Source organism: Chiroxiphia lanceolata, chromosome 25, assembly GCF_009829145.1.
Source record: "Chiroxiphia lanceolata isolate bChiLan1 chromosome 25, bChiLan1.pri, whole genome shotgun sequence".
In the NCBI taxonomy this organism is placed as follows: Eukaryota; Metazoa; Chordata; class Aves; order Passeriformes; family Pipridae; genus Chiroxiphia; species Chiroxiphia lanceolata.
The window spans coordinates 6,536,567-6,557,200 of NC_045661.1; the positions used below are offsets into that span (position 1 = coordinate 6,536,567).

General features: G+C 59.3%; 1 protein-coding gene across 5 annotated transcripts in view; it reads left to right on the forward strand.

Moving 5' to 3' along the window:
• The first annotated feature begins 2,865 nt into the window (after nt 1-2,865).
• The window catches only part of PPFIA4 (PTPRF interacting protein alpha 4), a 65,533-nt gene continuing 47,764 nt past the window's right edge, over nt 2,866-20,634 (forward strand). For all 5 annotated transcript variants that reach the window (XM_032710707.1, XM_032710708.1, XM_032710710.1 and 2 more), the window contains exon 1: nt 2,866-2,914. The gene's annotated coding sequence lies outside the window, so the exon portion shown is untranslated. The remainder of the gene's footprint in view (nt 2,915-20,634) is intronic.

The following is a 20,634-nucleotide window of genomic DNA, read 5'->3' on the forward strand; positions in this document are numbered from 1 at the left end:
ACGGGCGTCCTCACCAGTAAGGAGGAGCTGTGAAGTGACTGTGCCCTCCCAGTACTGAAGGTCCCTGAGGGGATTCTCCCCCTCCCAGTCTTCCCAGTCAGGAGGACCCCTGAGGGAATCCCCCCCAGTATTGAGGGTCTGGGAAGGAACTGCCCCCTCCCAGTAACGAGGGTCCCTGAGGGGATCCCTCCCTCCCTCACAGTCTTCCCCGTAACAGGGACCCCTGAGGGGATCCCCCCCAGTAAGGAGGAGCTGTGAAGTTACTGTACCCTCCCAGTACTGAAGGTCCCTGAGGGGATCCCTCCCTCCCAGTCCTCCCAGTAAATAGGATCTGTGAAGTAACTGCCCCCTTCCCAGTAAGGGGGGCCCTGAGGGGATCCCGTCTCCCAGTCCTCCCAGCACTGCAGGTCCCTGAGGGGATTCTCCCCTTCCCAGTAACAAGGGAGTATGAGGAGATTCTGCCCCCCAGTCCTCCCAGTAAAGAGAATCTCTGAGGTACTCACACCACCCTCCCAGTACTCCCAGTAAGAGGGGCTCTGAGGCAATTGCCCTTCCCAGTAACGACTCTCTTGCACCCACAGCCGCCCCTAAGGGCTGTGTGATCCCCCTCCCCAGCTCTGGCCGTGCCCTCTGCCACCACCCTTGGTGCCCTGGCTCACCCACACCCCCAGGAGGAGGATTTGGGTGCCCAACCTTCCCCAAAAGCCAGGGCCAAAATCCAGTGGCCAGGAGGGGACTGACCCCACGTCCTCCACATTGTCCTGCCTGTGCCCTGCTCATCCAGGGATCTGGGCACCACCCAGAGCAGGTTGGGAGTGCTGCCCAGTCCTGGGGGTGTCCAAACTGGGAGGGTGGTGGGGTCCTGCTCTCTGCCTTTGGGATTTACATAAGGGCACAAGAGCACGGCCCTGTCCTGCTTGTCCCTGTGGGGACCAGGGACAGCAGCCAGGGAATGGCTGGAGCTGTGTCAGGGCAGGCTCAGGTTGGATCTCAGGAAAAGGTTCTTCCCCCAGAGGGTGGCTGGGCACTGACCAGGCTCCCCAGGGCAGTGGGCACAGCCCCAAGGCTGCCAGAGCTCCAGGAGGGTTTGGATGATCCTCTGGGGCACAGGGTGGGACTCTGGGGATGGGCCTGTGCAGGGCTGAGGGTTGGACTGGATGGTCCTTGTGAGTCCCTTCCAGCTCCGCATATCCTGCGATTCTGTGAGTCTGGGATTCTGTGGTTCCGTGAACACCCCACTGTGCTGTGTTTCCCACCTGTGCTCCTTCCCTATGAGACCTCAGGAGAGGATTCGGACCACAGGAGATGCTTTCAGGGCTGTGGCATCAGGCCTTGTGCCTCCCTGGAGAGAGGTAACACACGGAATATAGAGAAATCCACATTTCTTCCGCTTCCCAGGCATGGCCAGGAGCTGATGGTGTCTATAACCTCCCTTCCTGACCACATTTCTTTCTCTCAGCATTTCTTAAATACACAAAGAGCATTTTATCAGCGAGGAACACATTTGATTGAGAAAACTTCTGATCATCCCAGGCAGGAAAGGCCATTCATTGGCAGAAATGCTGTTCCTACTGTTCTTAAAGCTCTGGATAAAAATTAAGGGGAATGGCAGTGAATAAACCAGATCCTGGTGGTGGCGGCTGCACCCACCTCTTTGGTACCCAAAAACATTCTCCTTGGACTATTGCTGCTCACCGTCCTTATTTGAGAGCTGTATCACAGATTAGTTTTAAAAAGTAAGGGTTCTCCTGGCTTGGAAAACTCTGTGGAAAACAGATGAAGTTTTATGGGGATATGACAAGAGCGAGGTGAAGGCAGTTGTTCCTGAGTGTGGACGGATCCAGCGGGAGCCAAGGTTGGTGGTCCAGCCTCACACCCCCTGAACTCAGGAGGGGGGGGACACATCCTGTCCCCCACAGCTCACAGGGGGAGGAGGGGGCCATGGCAGAGTTGGGGGCTTCACTGCCTGGCCCCATCCCTGCTCCCCACCTTCGGGGTCTCCGCAGATGAGGGGGAACGGGGCACCCAGGGCCGGGGACACCCCCCAGCCCAGGTCCTGCCTCCCTCCCCCTGGGGCTGGACAAGCCCCTTGGGGGAATCCCGTTCCCATGGGGGCTCCTAATCCCCAGGGAGGTTCCTGCCCCCCCGGGGAGTTCTCTGCCCATCCCAGGGGGATTCCTGCCCTCTCCCCAAGGGTGGAACCTTCCCCCCGCCCCGAGAGTTTCCTGCTCCCACGGTGGGATTCCTGCACACCCCCCTCAGAGTGTTCTGTACCCTCAGCAGGATTCCTTCCCTATCCAGGGGGAAACTTGCCCCCCAGGGAAGTTCCCCCTGAGGGGATTCCTGCTCCTCTTCAGAGTTTTCTGTCCCCCCTCAGGGGGTTCCTTCCCTATCCAGGGTGTATCCTGCCTCCCCAGGGGGGTTCCTGCCCCCCAGGAAAGTTACCTCGAGGGGGATTCCTGCCCCCCCCCCCCCGAGTTCTCTGTACCCCGAGCAGGATTCCTTCCCTTTCCACGGGGGATCCTGCCCTCAAAGGAGGCTCCTGCCCCCTAGGAAAGTTCCTCCTGGGGAGATTCCTGCCCACCCTTAGACTTTTCTGTCCCCCCCGAGGGGATTCCCTCCCTTTCCAGGGTGTCTCCTCCCTCCCCAGGGGGGGTTCCTGCCCCCAAAGGAGGTTCCTTCCCCAGGAGGACCCCTGACCCCAAACCCTGCCCTGCCCCTCCCGCACTCCCAGCCCCCCGAGCCCTCCGACCCCCCTCACCTGGGGGGGCGTGTCCAGATGAGGGGGCGTATCCCATGGGCGTGGCCACGTGAGGGCGTGTCCCGATTGGGCGTGGCCGGTGACGCAGTGGGCGGGGCAGGGCGGGGCGGTGGCGGCGGCGGCGGCGGCGGCTTCCAGCGACTTCGGCGGGCGGTGAGTGCGGGCGGGGTCGGCCCTCGCTGCCCGCGGGGGATGCTCGGTCCCCGTGAGGGGCCGCCCGGGGGGTGCTGGGCCCCCCCCCCTCCACGCTGGGGCCGGGCGGAGGATGCTCAACCCCCCCCACTGGGGCCGGACCCGGAGGATTCGATCCTTTCCAGCCTCCTCCCGGCGATGCTCTGCCCCTCCCGAGGGGATGCTGAGCCCCCCCGGTGGGTCTGCAGTCGAGGGGTTTACCCTTATAGCCTCCCCCTGGGGATGCCGTGCTCCCCCCACCCCGAGAGGATGCTCTGCTCCCCCCCCAGAGGGATGCTCTGCTCCCCGCGGTGGGGCTGGATTTAGGGGGCTTTACCCTTATTGCCTCCCCCTGGAGACGCTCTGCCCCTCCCGTGGGGATGCTCGGCCCCCGCAGTGGGACTGGAGCCGGGGGTTTTATCCTTTATTGCCTCCCTCTGGGGATGTTCTGCTCCCCCCGCCCAGAGGATGCTCTGCTCCCTCCGCTGGTGCTGGACTGGGGGGTCTCTGCCCTTTGAGCCTCCCCCCGGGGATGCTCTGCTCCCCCCCGAAGGGATGTTCTGCTCCCCCCGCGGGGGTGTTGGACTCGGGCTCTCAACCCTTTTAGCGCCCCGGGGGGTGCCGTGCTCCCCCCCAGGAGCACCCGGTCCCCATTGCCCCCGAGTGGGGCCGGGCCAGGGGTGCTCAGCCCTGCCCTGGCCCCCCCGGGAGGGGCTGGATCCCTCCGAGGGGGCTTCGTGTCCCCCCCTGGGTGGCTGACTCGGGGTGTTCTGAGTTCCCCCGTTTCCCTCGGGTTGGATTTGAGCTGAGGGTTGTCGTCATCCCCCTGAGCTGGGTTTTGGGGGACCTGCTCTGCCCTGGCATTACCCCCAGGCTGGGCACCAGAGCCGAGGGGACAGTGACCCCCCAGAGCCAGGCAGGGGTGAAGAGTGGGCACATTCAGCCCCCGAGGCTGCATGGCTGGGGAGGGGGGGCAGTGATTCCTGTAATGAGGAGGGGGCTCCTTGATTTAGAGCTGCTCTCTGCCCTTTGCAGCCCCCCCACATGCTCCCAAGCTGTCCCTTTGCACCCCCCCTCCTTCCCAGCTGCCACCTTACACTGAGGGGAGGGCAGGGATGGGGGTGGGCCTGCTCCTACCCTGGCCTTCTCCTGCTCCTCTGATTTATCCCAGTATCCCCCCTCCTCAGTGCTGTTCCAGCCCTCCAGCTCTGGGCTGTGTCAGCCCACTGAGCATCTGCCTGGCACTGAGCTCTGGGCTGGGATGCTGCCACACAGATGCTCGTGGAGCTGGGCACCGGGTAAATGCTTGCCAGGCTGGTCTGGTGTGGACATTGGCCACTGTGCCTGGGGCTGGACCAGCCCGGGTAGCTCCAGCTGTGCCCACATCCTCTGTCAGCTGGGGCCGGCTCATCACAGCCATGGCAAGCTGCCTCCAGACACCACGCTTTCCTCCTGAATAACCAGCCTTTAAGGGCTTGTTTATCCCCTAAATTGCATCATTATAACGGCAATTGGCTTAGGGAGCCGGGTTTTGTTAGAGCTGTGCAAACCCTTCTGGGGATGCCCTGGTTTTGGCCGAGTCGGGGTTGGCAAAGTGTTCCTTTTAAGCTCATTTGCCACCATCTGCTGGATGCTGGGATGGGCTTCTCCTGATGGGTTTGATACCACCAAGCCACTCTGTGAGTGGGAGCTGGTCCAGAGGCGAGGTGGGAGCTGGGGTTTGGGGCCTGGATGTGCCCGTATGCTTTGGGAGTCTCTCGGTTGTGGTGCTGCCAGGGCTTCAGAGGAGGTGGGAAAGTCGGTGTCTTTGTGTCTCTGATGGCCTGGGACTCTCAGGTACCTGTGTTCTTAGGGACAGCACAAGGTGCTGCTCCCTGTGTGTGCTGCTGGAGAAGCAGGATTGATCCCTGGGGACTTCCCTGGAGGTTTGTCAGGGAGCCACCAGCACAGCTCCCTGCCGCCGTCTCCCTGGCACCCGGCACTGCTCAGGGGCCTTCCCAGCCTTGGTGCTTGTTCCTCCTGCACCTCTTTTCCAGGAGACACCCCAGAGGTTGTGCAGGACCTGTGTCACCACTGGAGAGTGGGGGAGCCTCCAAAGTGGCAGGTTCCTGAGACACCAGTGCTGGGACTGACGGACAGGTCCGGCTTTCTGGCGTGGCCAGAATCAGCTCAGCTGTGGGATCAAACATTTCATCCCTCTCCAGGAAGCTTTGTGGCTTCATGGGTCTTGCTCTGCACCAGGGGCTCTGCTCAGCCGTGCCTTGGTGCTCCCCAGCAGCTGAGGAGTGGGTGCTGAGGGATTGAACCTGCTGCAGATTTGGGTTCCCGCCTGGCTCACTTGTCTCAGGGGGGTAAAACCCACCCTGAAACCTCCTTCATTTGTGTCTTTTGAGGGGCTTTTGTGCAAGCCTTGTCCTGTCAGGCAGCTCCCCCAGGGGTGCAGGGGGTGAGGCCAGGGGTGAGGGTGGTGGGATGAGGAGGAGGAGGCTCAGGGTGAGTTGGCGGGTCGTGGTGGCCGTGAGTCAGTGCTGGGGAAGAGCCTGGCCCCGTGTTGGGGGTGGGAGTTCACACTGGAGCTGGGGGAGGCAGCCCTGGGGCCTCAGAGGGGGCTGAACCCAAACACCCCAACTGACCAGAATTCCCTGGTCATCCTGGTGCCACTTTTCTGCAATTTTTTTTGCATTTTGAAATCATTGAACTTGGTGACATTGTATGAGAACAAAGCTATAGTAGAAAGGAACAGGATGTGGTCTATGGGACAGACTTCATGGTACCTGTGTGCTGTGGGTTATATTTGCTGCTTGTAAGGGGGGAAAATAGCCCTGAGTTAATAACTTGGAGGGCCCCTCTGGGGACAGGGAGTGACTGGCAGTGCCATTTCAGGTTTTCCAGCCAAGCAGAAAGATACTGGATTCTTTATCTAACCTTGAAACCTTAATTTACTATTAATTTCCTCCTAAAGAATGCTTTGGTGAGCCAGAGGTTTCCCAGATGGCTTCCAAAAGTGAGCTGGGAGGTCTCTGGAATATTAACTGGTGGAGGAGGATGTTGGGTCCATTGCCAAGCTTTCCTCCCAGAGGGACAACCCTGCAGTCTGCAGATGCTTTCTGTGGAAAGCCAAGCACCGGGTGTGGGGTGAGGGACTGACTGAGGCTGAGGGCTCTGGCCTGGGCTCTGCGGGTGGGCCCAAGCCCTGGCCAGGCTCCCAAGGGACCTGGGGGGGAGTTTTCAGTGTCTAAAGGCCTCCTCTGTGAGCAGGAGGTGCCGAGAGGCTGGAGGTGGGTGCCCGTGTGGGTGTGTTCACATGGGTTGGCATTTGGGAGGGAGGGAGGGAGGGAAAATATCACATGAAACAACTGCAGTGTTGGGGGACAGGTCTGTGCTTGGGCCCATCTGGAGCAGAAGTCGTGGGAAATGATTGAAAGGCTCTTTGCTAAAGAAAGTGATGCTGATATAATTGGATTTTGCTGCTGTTTGTGCCGTGGTCGAGCAGGTTAAAACCCTCGTGGGCACACGGGGAAACCCTCTGGCTCATTGGCAGGGTGAGGATGTCCTGAGGAATCTGAGGCTGAGAAATCTGGGGCTGTTCAGCCAGGGGACGAGAAGGTGGTGTGGAGACCTCACAGCCCCTTCCAGGGTCTGAGGGGGCCTCCAGGGAAGCTGGACAGGGGCTCTTCCTCAGGAACTGGAGTGACAGGACAAGGGGGAATGTGTTCACACTGAAAGAGAAGAGATTTAGGTTAGATGTTAGAAAGAAATTGTTTTCTCAGAGGGTGGGGAGGCCCTGGCACAGGTTGCCCAGAGAAGCTGTGGCTGCCCCTGGATCCCTGGAAGTGTCCAAGGCCAGGTTGGACGGGGCTTGGAGCAACCTGGGCTAGTGGGAGGTGTACCTGCCCATGGCAGGGGGTGTCACTGGATGAGTTTTAAGGTCCCTTTCAACCCAAACCAGTCTGATTCTGTGATTCTGTGGGTGAAGCAGGTGTTCATCTCTCTCATTTCAGTGCAAAGCCCAGCCTGGGGCAGCCCTGCTGCCTCTCAGCCCCCGTGCAGCAATTCCCATCCCACGGGAGCATTTGGGTGCCAAACTTTCCCCAAAATCCAGTGGCCAGGAGGGGACTGACCTCGTGTCCTCTCCTCCTTCCCTGCCTCCTCACCCCGGTGTTTCAGAGCAGCTCGTGGCTCGTGGCTGCCTCCAGCTCTGGAACCCTGCAGGACTGACGAGGCTGGAATGGATCTGAAATGCAGATTATTCTTTTTCCCAGCTCGAAGGAGGTGCCGGCTGGGTGGCTGCCTTTAATTGCATCCCACCCCCCGCCAAAAAAAACAAAAAGAGGAAAACAAGTGGCGGCTGAGAGCTCATCCCCCCCTTCCCATCCTCCCGTCCGTGCCCGGCACCTTCCAGGAGAGGGCAGTTCCCGGGGATTTTTGCTGCATGGAGCCGCTCTCCCCCGCAGCCTCCAGCCGTGCCCAGCCCCTCGGGGGTCCCGGAGGCAGAGCCGTGCCAGGGAATGCCAGGGAATGCCAGGGCGCGGGCACAGCTCCTCGGGGGGAGGTGAGATGCTGCCAGGGGCGGCCGAGCGCTTTAAATAGCGAGCCGGGATGTGCGGCAGGGAGGGAGGCTCTGCCTGCCTGGACTCTCCTTCCAGCCTTCTCGAGGGCACAGCATCCCTGGCCAGGGCAGGAGGGCACAGCAGGGCGAGGGACCCCCTCCTGTACCGCTGCCCGGCCACCAGCTGCGTGGATTTAAAGCTCGTTGCCACCCCTTTCTGTCCAAAATGAATTTTCCCTGTAATTCCGGGTGGGATTCCATCCCTGGCTGGCATCGCTCCTGGGGTGGGTGATGTGCTGCAGCCCTGGTGTGCCCAGGGGATCCAGAGCCCAGAGGTAGGAGCTGGGCTGTGCATGGGATGGCTGGAGTGCAGGGAAAAGGGATGTTCAGCCCCACTGCCAGCCCAGCTCTCACCTTTCCAGCATCTCATTAGTGCAGTGAATCCTCAAATGGATCCTCTCCTGCCAAAGCCTGACTTTCCTGGCTTCCAGAATTGGGAAGGTGTTTATAGCCTTGCTGTGGCATTAACACAGGTGTCATAAACCTGATCTCAGGCTCTTTATCATGAGTTAAACAGCCTTGGTGGTGCTGCCTGTGGCTGTTCCCCATGCAGACAGTCCCAGTGCCAGGGGCTGCAGGCAGGGAAGGAAAAGATGGGCTTCTACAAAATCCATAATCCAGTTAATCTGCCCTGTAATTCAGTGTCTGGCAGCTGCACTGACTCGATCTCAGCTTCTTTCAAGCACCCCCTCCACAAACTGTGTAGCAGGAAGGAGTCAAAAAATGTCCAGAGGTTATTTTTGGCCGTGTGTGATTTATTCACACACTGATCAGCCAGGAGAGGAAGTTATTCTGGTCCCACAGTGTCCCACATAACACACAAGTACCTCGTGTGAGTGTGATTTCTCTGGGTGAGGCTGCAGGATGCCACTCTCCTCTGGGGGATGGAGCTCTCAGGAAGCACCTTGGTGGCCTCATGTCCCATGAGCCCACCTAGGGACCTCAAATGGGGCCAGAGCCAAGGGACGTGGGCTCTGTGCCCCTCCTTGGGGGGGACAGAGCTGAGCCTTGTGTCCCTGAGGTGGTGGGAATTGCTGTGCCTCGGAATTCCTGCTCATCCCAAGCTGGATTGTGGCCTCCCTGGGTGACACCTGGATTTGGGGAGTGTGGGGAGACGTTTCCAGGCTCCTTTCGAGGTGCCTGGGGTGGTTTCCCTGCAGGATGGGGTGGCTGTGGTGCTGCTGGCTGTCTCCTCCCTGGGATTGCTTTCCCCTGGAGAAGGGGTGGTGGGAATGGAGTGTGAGGGTGGCACAGCCAGATCCTGCTTTTCTCCTGTGTCTGCACAGGAGGTTGTTTCCACGGAGCATCCCGGTGTTGCCACAGCTGGTTTCTGGTCATGGACAGTGGACTCTGCCAGGATGGGCATCACTGGCACGTGGTGTTGCCACTGCCTGTGCCATCCCACCATGCTGGTGATGTGTTTCCCACCCTGGCTGAGGATGGAATCGCTGTTGGCCCCATGCAGAGGTGCCAGTTCCAGCAGAGACCCTGTCCCTGTGCCACCCTCCCAGTTCCTGTGGCACTGGGAGCACCAGCAGTGGCAACGTCTGACCATGGATGCACTGCTGGGTGGGCCCGATCCCCACATCTCCTGCAGCCAGGAGGCAGGAATTTGGGGCTAGGGCAGGATGGGGAAGGGTTGCAGGAGGCCCTGTGAGGGCAGAGGAGGAACCCAAGCCCCTGAAGGATCCGGGGAAGTGTTGGTCAAACCAGATTTCCCAACTCTGATTGGAAAGCCTGGCTGTGCTCGGGAGTGAATGGATGGAAGTCCTGGACATTCCCATCCAGCTGCAAAGATGCTCCTCTCCAGCACCACAGCACCTGGGGGAGGTGGGAATTGGGATGTGTTGGGGTCTCTGAGGTCCCTGCCAGCATCCCTGAGAGATCCTCCTCCTCCCTGAACCCTGCCAGGGCTTGGGCTCTCCACTCAAAATAACGTGGCTTAACTCATTTTAACCCCTCAGTGTTTAATTAGGGCCAGAAGGCTCCTCTCTCCTGCCCTGAGCTGCCTCTCCTTCCACCCCACACCCAGACAGGGTTTGCTTTGCTGCTCTCCCGAGTGCCACCCAGAGAGCAGTGTCTGATGGAGGGAGAGGCTTCTCCTTCCTCCTCCCCAGCACCAGAACCTGGATGATAATAATGTTGCTGCCAACATGTTGGGGCTGCCATATTAAAACAAAAAAAAAAGAGCATTTTTTCCTCACTTTGATCATCTGCTTCTAGTTAGTTTGGTTACCAGACTTCTCACAGTGGCCATTTTTGGAGTTGGCAGCCAGAGCACATCTCTGCAAGCGAGAAATGGCTTTTCATTCTGCTTGTCCTTCGTGTTTACACCTATACAGGGGAAATTTTGTCTCTCCAAGCGGAGCTGCCACGAGCCCCAGCGCTGCTGGTGCCCTGCCTGGCACCGGTGTGGTTTCAAATCACACCTCAGCCATAAATCTCCCTGGGACTGCCCTGCAGCAAATGGCATCAGCACTTGGAGATCTCTCCCACACGTCCTCCTGCTGCCTAAAAATACCAGAGCTTTAATTCTCGAATGACTTGGCTATTGCACAGCCACCATTTCTTATTGGAGTGGTGCTGCATGGCTGGGGGAGTGACCAAAATCACCCCAAAACCAACCCTGGCACCCACAAATTCCTCTGGACCAACTTAAATCACCCCAAATCATCCCAAACCCCCTGAAATCCCCCCAGATCCCACATCTGTGTGCTGGGCATGGATGACCCCCATTCCCAGGGATCCTGCCTCGTTCCCAGGGACCCCTGGTCCCATTTTTCCCATTTTCCCCTGTTTTCCCCCCAGAATCAGATTGGGATCAAGGCCCTAAAGCAGCACATCCACATCCCTATTTCCCTGTAACTATTTTTAGGGATCAGGGTGGGTTTTATCCCCAATTTTGCCTTTATTTTTTCCATTTATCCAGGGTGTTGCCCTGGGACCCTCTCTCTTCTCTGCTCCCATTCCCCATCCCATTCCCACATTCCTGTTTTTCCCTGTTTTTCCCCCAGAAGCAGGACTGGATTGCGTCCCTGAAGCAGCACTTGGGGAACACCCATATCCCTCCCTATTATCCGTGTTTTGGGATCAGGGTGGATCCCCTATTCCTGACCTTTTCCCTGACCCCATTCCCATGGACTTTCCCATTTTTCCTGTGTTCTTCCCGCAGAATCAGGTTGGGATCGAGGCCCTGGAGTGGCACTGGTGTCACATCCATGTGCTGGGGGTGAATCCTGGAGGAGGTTCCCAGTTTCCCAGTTTGGTCTGTTGTGCTCCAAGGGGGGGAATTCTGCCCTCGGGGTTTGGTCTTTGGGTAACTCAGCAGCTGGGTTGATTTTGGGGGTAAATGGGCATTTATGACTTTCACACCCAGTGCTGGGAGATGTGTGAATAACCAGGGCTGCAGGAGGGGAAGCTCATCAAGCAAAAAAAAACCCCAAAATTAATTTCTTCACCAAAAAGTTGGACCCTCAGTGGCCACCAAAGAAAGGGGTGCCCTCGCTGCTGCTGGTGACCTTCCTGGGGAAGGGTGTACTGGCAGTGCCCAGCGAGGGCAGTTCCACCTCAGAGCATGGCAAAGGCTCTTCCAAAATCCCTCCCAGCCCATCCCTGGAGCCTCCCTGGCTGTCCCTGTGGTGGGGAGAGCAGAGGGAACAGCAGCAGCATCCCCGGGGAAGCTCCTGTGCCCGAGTCCCTGCATGGTTTCGGAGCTGTGGGACCATCCCTGTGACCCCTGGGTGTCTGTCCCATCCTCCTCGGGAAGATGCCATTGACACTTCCACGTCTGGCTGTGAGCTGTGGGTGCAGGGAAGGGCCCTGACTGCTTTGGTTTGTACAGATGAGTCTCCCTTCAGTGGATGGTCCCAGTTCCCACGGGGCACTGGCGAGCTCAGCACCCAGCAGCTTCTTTTCCCCAGTGGATTTTGGGCCTCTTCCCCTTCCTGGCTCGTGGCAGAGCAGGGAGAGCTCATTGCTTGGACTGTGAGTGAAGCCAAGGGTGTTGTCACGTGCTGTGACCTTGGGGTGAAGTGACAAAGTGGCTCTGTGGCACCGTCGGGGGGTTTGGGAGCAGAGCTGGGGCTGTGGGTGAGCAAACTGGAATTCAGCCCAGCTGGGAGGTGCTGAGCTGGGAAACATGATGTGTTCCTTTAGGAGACTTTGGATGGAGGGTGTTTGGACTTTCTTCATGTGATTAACCCGTTTATTGCTGGGGAAGTTCATTTTGGGGCTGTGGATGTAGCAGTGGGAACAGGGCACAGCCAGGAACAGGGCACACACAGGAACAGGGCACAGCCAGGAACAGGGCACACACGGGAACAGAGCACAGCCAGAAACAGGGCACACACAGGCACAGGGCAGAGCCAGGAACAGGGCATACAGGAACAGGGCACACACAGGCACAGGGCGCACACAGGAACAGGGCACACACAGGCACAGGGCACACACAGGACAGGGCACACACAGGAACAGGGCACACACAGGAACAGGGCACACACAGGAACAGGGCTGGCTGGTGTCTGGGAGTCCCACACCCTGCTGGGGGTCAGGCCGTGGGCACAAGGGTTGATAAATCCCCCTGTGTTGCAAAGCAAATAATGTCCATTTTGGAGACTGGAAAGGTGAGGGAACCGGTCACCAGCCCCATGTTGGTGGCAGACACTGCTCTGGTTTCCTCCTCTCTCCACTGCAGCTCCCAGGAAATCCCGTCCCTGGAGATGCCAGGGAGGGGCTGCCACTGCCCTGGGGTGGGACAAGTGTGGTGACCCACCAGGAAGAGCCACCCTGCCCTGTCAGACCGAGATGTGACAGGTCCTCCATCACTCAGTGCCTGGACTTTCTCCTTCCAAGGGCTCTTGGCTCCCCGTGGGCTGCCCTGCTGTGCCTCAAACTGCCAAAAACCTGATGTGGAGAGGGGAGCAGAGGGATCTTCCCCTGCTGCTGCCTCCACCCTCGGCTTTTCTCCCCCTTTTCCATCAGTGCAGGTGTGGACACCAGGAGGGTGACCATGGGTCAGCTCCTGTGCAGTCACTCGTGAACTGGATGTTTGCTTAAGCCTGTTCTCCCAAAAGCACGAGAATTTACAGGATTTATCCCCAAATCACGGAATCATTAAGGTTAGAAAAGACCTTTAAAATCACCAAGTCCAACTTCAACCTAAAGCCCACTAAACCATGGTGGGGAGCTGCTTGTGAGCACCCAGTTTAACCAGTCTCTGGGGCAGCTGGGACCTCCATGGTCCCCTTTTTACCCCTGCCCATTCCCATGGCTTGGATTGAGGCTGATCCGCTCTGAGGCAGTTGCCAAGTGCACTTGGCGACACCCAAAACTTCTGTAAATCTGGGAGGACTCACAGGGCCAGGACAGGCTGGTGATCCCAGTAAGCAGAGCAGGCTGGCAGGGGAGAACTGGTGCACACTGCTGGGAGGAGGATGCTGGAGGTGGTGGTGGGCCCCGTGACAACTTTATTGCCTCCATGTCTCCCTCTGGAGATGATGGTCTGGGTTTGAAAGCGTCCAACCCCTGTGCAGCCCCAGCTCCCAGCTCCACACCACCCTCAGCCTTGCTCTGGTAGGAGATGTGTGAGATTTGGCTCCTGATTCTCCTCGTTTCCCAAAAAAGTGACTGTTGTGAGGTCCAGAGTGACTCTGGTGCAGTGCATGTCCGTGTGTGGGGCTCGGCACACGCGTGTCCTCATCCCTGGAGGGCTCGGCACACGCGTGTCCTCATCCCTGGAGGGCTGGGGGAGCAGGGGGGGTGCAGGGTGGCTCTTCCAGGGGCTTTGAGGGGTTTTGTCTGCAAACCCAGCGCGGGGGTGGCAGGGGAGGTGGTGGAGGGGTGGCGGGAGGGGAGGCTGTGCGGGGAATCTGCTCCCGCCTGCGGGACTCGGGAGATGCCGGAGAGGGGGATGGCTGCGGAGAGCAGGGAGCGCCGGGAGCAGGATCGGGGGGCTGTGTCAGCGGCGGGGGAACGAGAGCAGCGGGACTGCAGCTCGGCCCCGGCGGGGATGGAGCTGCCTCCGCTCGGCGGTCCCGCAATGCTGCGTGACTGCCACAGCCCCGCACTCCTCCCCCGCGCTGGCCCCGCGGGCTGGGGATGCTCCGGCTCTGCTCCTCCGCGGGTGGGGTGGTCCCTGGGGGGCTCGGGGCTGTGCGTGTCCCCTCGCACTGCTCAGGTTGCTTTTCCACTCGGGGTTCTGCCTGCCGGATTCCCGGCTGTGCTGCCGGTGCCCCGAGGAAGCGAAAGTGGCATTCCCGCATTCCCGTCCTCGGGCGGGCAGGGCAGGGACCCCGCGGCGCTCGAACAGCGCCAGGGCGGACCAGGGGGCGGCAGGAGAGCGGGATGAGGCCTCTGGAAGGATGGTTCCAAAGTATGGAGGGATTTGGGAGGCTCGCTGGTCCGGGGTGGGGGAGGTTGTCCTGGGGCTGCTGTCACCTGCAGTGCTGTCACCTCCCTGGCAGCACGGCCTCTCAACACCCCAAATTCCCCACGGGCACACCTCCAGAAGTCAGCCCACCCCTGTAGTCACCAGGGTGGCTTTCAGAGCCGCTCCCAGGTGCTTTGCTCCCCCCATCCCTCTTGTTCCCCATCTGTTCAGCTTCCCCTGTCATCTCCCTCTTCTCATCGGTCATTATTTCTCTCCAGGTGAAGGCTTTTTAATAACATCTGACATTTCAGCCATTTTCAAGTAATTTCCTTTCTTCTACTCCAATTTTCTTGCTTTTCTTCATAACTGGGAAGCCTCTCTTTGTCCTTGGCCAGAGGGGAGGTGTCTGTTATTGCCTCTTATCACATTCCAGGAGGTTTGATCGGGTTAATGAAAATCCTTCTGCCTTCCTCTCGTGTGTCACTTCCACTCCCATCTCGTTTAGCCTGGTTTCTTAAGGAAATTAAACCAAAGGGTTGGTTTCATCATGGCCTTTCTCTCCCCCAGCTTGCTCTCGAGCGTGTTGGTCTTTTTGCAGGTCTGACAGGGTTGAAATGCTTGGGGTGCTGGGGGGCTCGTGGGGGCCGGTGGAGGGGACAGAGCCGGGCAGTGCCCGCAGGGGACACAGTGCAGGGGTCGGTGGTGCAGCGGGCTGGGGGCTCATCCCCCAGAGAACAGGGCTGTGGATCCCCCCGGGAACACGGGGGGCACTGGGGCTGCACCCTCAGCCCAGTGAACTGGGATAACAGGCCACAGCACCGGGCTGTTTGTGCTGCCTGTCTGATTTTCTCGAGTTCGGGAGGGGATCCAGAGGAGGCGAGTCTCTCCAGCCTCACCAGCGTGGGGTTGGTCTGGGCTCTGGGAGGCCTGGGCTGCGCGTTCCGCTGCAGCCTCACGCGTGGCTGTGCTCAAGGGCTTCTCCTGCAGCAGCAGGAGCTGCAGCTGGTTTGAGCTGATCTGTTGGAGTGTGAACTGCAGTGGCAGAGCAGCCAGAGGAGATTTTCCGCTGCTACAGCAGGGAGAGGCGGTAGAGCTTTCCCAGTGGCTGCTGCAGATCTGGTTCCCTGGCAGTGCTGGGGGACTGTGGCTCTGCTGGAGATCTCAGGGGTCCTGGGAGAAGCACAATGAGGAGTCAGTGGCTCGAGTGCCTCAGTGCAGAAGGTCCAAAGCACTTCCTGGTGTGTCCTTGGAGCTCGATGCCCTTTGCAGCAAGGGCTGGGGCACCTCGGGAGTGTGTCCCCTCCTGACCCAGCCTGGCCTGGGGACAGGGACCGTGCCAGGCTGGGGGGAGGGTTGGCTGAATTCCTGCAGTGTGGGGATGCTCTGCCTGGGTCTGGCAGTGAGGAATCAGCCAGTTCAGCCAGGCCTTGGCCTTCCTGCAGGTGAGTTACTGCTGTTGGCACAGGTCATGCTGCAGAGCTGCACTCTGACGTTTCCCCCTCTCTGGACCACGTCCTTCACTTTGCGTTTACCTCTGGTGTTTATTTGAGGCAGCCTGCTCTGCTGTTCTTATCCAGCCTTCATCCCCCGGGCCTGGAGCCTTGCTGGACCTCAGCGTGGCCCTTGCCCAGTCCCACTGCTGGGAAAGGAGACTGGACCTGCCACACCTTGTTCCCTGCCTGTCCCACCTCCCCTGGGGTCCTTCCCAACGTGGGAGCCTCGCTGGGTGACACCAACCCTGCAGAGAGCACAGGGACACTTGTGGTCCAGCAATGACCTCACCGGGTCCCCATGAACTCCCTTCTCCTGGGGGATCCCCAAACGTGGGATCCCCTCAGAGGGGGAGGCACAGAGGTGGCTCCATGTCCCCCCTCATCCTGCATCCCTGTCACCCTGCTTGGCCCCTTCTCCTCCTCGTGGAGCCTTTGCTGGGTGCAAAGGCTTTGTGGTGGGAAGACAAGGCCAGCCTTGATGCCACCATGGCCCTGCCTGGTGCTGATATTTGGGGTGTGCTTTGGGGTGAGGTGTCTCAGCCAGCTGTGGGTCATCCCTAAATGCAGGAGAAGGGCGTGGCAGGGGCCCCTGCTCGCCTGGGTGGTCGTGTGGTCCCTCTTTCCAGGAAGGGTTTGGGTTTTCCTTTGCTCTCTCCAGCCTCTCCTGTGCTGGTGGTGAGCTGGGCTCTGTGACTGAGGAGATCCCGGCTGAATAATCCGCTGAGGAAGCTGTTAATTCGAAGACATGTCTGTAATAATTAAACCATTATCTGGAGGGAAGAGAGAGCAGATACCAAAACGGGGCTAATTAAAATCCAAACCCAGGATGACTTGGGCTCTGGGCCAGAGCACAGCGTACTCTGTTGGGGATGTCTTCATGTGTAATTGCTTTTCAGAACATCAGTCCCACCAGAAAACCCATCTGTTCCCCCTCATGAGATCAGGGCTGACCCAGAAACCCTTGTCCTGTCCCAGGTTCCCCAGACCAGACATAGCTGGAAGATGGCAAAGGGCAGAGGAGACGGTGAGACCCGATTTGGGAGGGTGTTTGGTTCCTGGGCCTCAGGAACTAGATTCCACCATATCTCTGGAAGATTTGGTTGGTCCTTATCTTCTTTCAGCCTTCAGTCTTGGCTGGTGCTCTTTGGAAACCCCTTGAGAGCGAGGAGCAAGGTGGGCTCATATCCATGACTGCTCGGTACACAGAAGGATTTGGACACATGGAGGTGCCACAGGGGTGCAGTGCCTGGGAGGAAGGTGGCTCTTGGTGTAGGGAGAGATGAACCTTGTCCAGGTTCACTTCACATCTGGAGCGGGAGCGTCTCGTGCTGGATGTGAGCCCAGCAGGTCCAGGGAGGTGGAGGTGGCTTTGCTGAGCTGTGGTTGTGATGTTGGAGGGGTGAAAGTGTCTTTGGACAGCCCTTCGTGCTGTGCCATGTCCATGGAAGATATACAGGGTGGGTGTTAGCTGCTGGGAATGCTTTGCCTGAGGCTCATCCAGCCCAGACTCCACCCCGTTCTCCAGCAGGACCGAACGCTCTGCAAAGGGCAGGGCACAAAAATCCGCCCTCCAGTTCCAGCGTGTGGGATCCAGGGTGAATCCAACCCTTCTGAGCTCCTACACTGGGTGGATTCTGCACGAGGGAGGTGCTGCTGCTCTGTCTGCGTGGGCTGAAGGTCCTGATGTGGGTGGTGAGAGGTGAATCCCAGCAGCAATCCCTGCTCGGATCAGCTGGCCTGGAATCGCTGTGTTTAGGCAGGGAAGGGCTGGTGTCTGTGCAAACCAGGCCCCTTCCAGAGCTGGTGAAGATCAGTTGGTGCATTTACCCAGGGAGACAAGGGCAGGGAGCTCTGTCTGTCGGGCGTTCACATCCTGAGCATCACTTAGCAGTGCCCTGGATCGGCACGACAGGGAAAGGTCACCTCGGGTGGGTTGGTGCCCACAGGCAGCACCTGAACGTGGGCAGGCAGGAGGGGAGGGCACAGCATGGGGGACTGGGCAGGGAACCGCTTCTGCTCGGGTGAGTAGCCCACCCAGCCCTGACACATGCTGGTTTTTCTCGCTGTGCTGCCCTGGAGGGGCTGCAGCAGCACTGGCACTGCTGACGTGCTCTGGGACGAGCTGATCCATCCCCAGCCAGTGCCAGGTTCTGCCTGGCCCAACATTTGCCAGTGGTGGGGTGTCCAGGGTCCAAAACTGTGCTGTAAAGAAGCCAGAAATTTAAATCTGTCTGCAGAAATGGTCCCTGAACCCTCAGAAGGCGTTGGCTCGGCTGCTGTGCTGGGCTGTGTGTGCACAGGGACTCCCCACCCCGTGTGTCCTTTCGCCTCATGAGCTTTGATGTGCTGTTGGCTCTCAATAGAGAGAGTGCAGGACATCTCAGCTCTGGCAGGAGATGTTTTCCAGTGCACTGGGTCATCCCCTCCTCTCCATCCCCCCTCCAGGGATTTTAAGGTGTCCTGGCCCCCCCGTGTTCGAGTGCCCGTGGGACCACTGCTCCAAACCGAGGGACCAGGGTGGAAACCCCCACTGCCAGCCAGTCGTGCTGTATTTACCCACATTAAACGTATTTACCTGCTTTTAATTCCTTTAAAAGCCTGCTGAGCTGCAAACATGCGTCCCTCCCCTCCTGGTGATGCCTCACATGCATCAGCCAGATCCTGCTCTCACTTCCCCCTGGGGTGGTCTGGGGGATTGTCCCAGTGCTTGGCCACAGGACCACTTGCTGCAGCTCAGGTTGCCCGGAGCAGCTGTGGCTGTCCCAGCCCTGGAAGTATCCCAGGCCAGGTTGGACGGGGCTTGGAGCAACCTGGGCTGGTGGGAGGTGTCCCTGCCCAGGGCAGGGGGTGGGACTGGATGGGCTTTAAGGTCCCTTCCCACCCAAACCAATCTGGGATTCTGTGAACTCAGTGTGTGCGGGAGCTCCCCAAAGTTCTCTGTGTGAGCAGGGACAGCAGCCAGGGAATGGCTGGAGCTGTGTCAGGGCAGGCTCAGGTTGGATCTCAGGCAAAGGTTCTTCCCCCAGAGGCTGGTTGGGCACTGCCCAGGCTCCCCAGGGCAGTGGGCACAGCCCCAAGGCTGCCAGAGCTCCAGGAGGGTTTGGCTGATCCTCTGGGGCACAGGGTGGGACTCTGGGGCTGGGCCTGTGCAGGGCTGAGGGTTGGACTGGATGGTCCTTGTGAGTCCCTCCCAGCTCAGCATATCCTGGGATTTTCTGTGACTCTGTGGGAGTGCTGGGGGGTGGCACAGTGCTGGGTGTCATGGGGCTTTGTGCTGAGGGACACAACAGGGGTGGGTGTGTTTTGGACACCCTTTGGGGGTGATGGGTGCAAACATGGCATGGCTGGGGCCCCCTTTTTGGGTGAGCTGGGCATGGCCCTGGGACCTTGTGGGAGGTACAGTGGGGACGAGGGCAGGAGCTCCCGGGGCTCTGGGTGCCAGGCAGGGGCTGTGCCCAGGGTGATGCCCAGCTCCCTGCAGGGCTGACATTGGAAGAGGGAAGGAGCTGGAAACTGAGCTGAACTAATGCCCAGCCTGTTTTTTGTGCTGGTCCCTGCTCAGAGCAGAGCTCTGCTGGCCCAGAACAGAGCTGCCACCCTTTGCAAACCACCAACCACCCTCCCCACACTTGCTGGAGCAGTTGTGTGTTGGTTCCCTTGGTTTGAAGCTCTTGGTGTTTCTTCCAACCCCCTAAGCCAGGGGAGCAGAGCTGGAGCCCTGCATTCCCTATTTCCTCTGGCCTGTCCCTCTCATCCACCGTGGTGCTGAGCATCCCTCGGCCAGGGGCTGGTGCAGAGGAGCAGGGAAGGCAGTGCTGGCTCTGTGGCAGCAGGATGGGTGCCAGGATCACCAGCCAGGTGTGGTGAGAGCTCCAGATGGGGTGGGAACCTCGTCCCTGGTGGCTCAGGCACGGTGGGACCACCCTGGGTGAGGAGCTGACTGGTGTCCAGGGCTGCTCTACCCTTGAGACCATCCAGTCCTGCTCCACCTCGGTGACCTCTCTGCCCCCTGAGCCACCCCTGGGGTAGGGGGCTGCCAGGTAGTGCAGAGAGTGGGGAAGGAGGGGCTGATGGAGCTGGGTGAAGCCCTCAGAGCTCCCTGCTGGGTCTAACACAGCTTTTTTATTCACAAAAAGCTTGATTTATCCTTCCTGAGCTTCTGCAGTACTTGGGGTCTCTGGAGGGAACTGCACTCACTTACCTTTACATCTTCCTTGTGAACTCTATGTAGGAGGAGGGAGCTCCAGATGGAGCTTTTGCCATGGCAGGCTATTGTTGAGGTGCTTTCTGTGGTTCCTCTGGTGCCTGGTAAGGCCTGAGCTAATTCCACCATTCTCCTAAAGAGAAACAACTCGGATCCTTCCTTCTCCCCTCAGTTCTCAAAGCACAGCATCTCCAGGACCAAAGGCTGGCACGACCTCCGGGGCTGTGCAGGGGCAGAGCCTCCACCAAAAAGTGCTCCTGGCAAGAAACGAGGCTTAAAATGCAGGGCAGCTATAGGATGAGTCCTTCCTGCAGCCCTTCCCGAGGAGCTGTCCAGCTCCTCCAGCACTCGGGACAGAGCTGGGAGTACCTGGAGCCGGGAGTACCCGAGGGGCTCTGTCCCGGGGTGTGCCCGGGGGGCTCTGTCCCGGGGGGCTCTGTCTTGGGGGCCTCTGTCCTGGGGGGCTCTGTCCCGGGGGGCTCTGTCTTGGGGGCCTCTGTCTTGGGGGGCTCTGTCCCAGGGCTGGTTTTGCACACGAAGGGTGTGGGTTGAAGCCTTGAACTCACTCTCTGTGGGTGACACAGAGCAAAGCTGCAGTGTCCCTGCCTTGCCCCCAGCCACCCTGTAATGTCCCTGTCCCCAGTTGTCCCTGTCACTTGTGGTGATGAGATGTCGGGAGCTGACACTGGCACTGCCCTCGTGGGAACAGCAGCAGGGTAATTCCAGCCTGGATTGGGGGTGTCCCCATCTCCTCCTGCTCCTTACTGGGACCAGTCCTGCCTCCTGTGCTCCTCTGCCAGTTTCAGCCACCCCTTCCAAGCCCTGTGGGGAAGGAGGCCTGTGGTTATTCCTGGCATGAGGATGCCTGGAAGGAAGAACAGGTTTTGACCAGCAGGGAATGAACCCCGTGATCCTTGTCCTGCCTGGAGCTGAATGACCCCAGCTCTGGGATCCTGTCCCCCCACGTATCCCAGTGCAGGTGCTCAGGGGGTGTCCTGGGGCTTTTCCCTGTGGGTGTTTGATATGGTT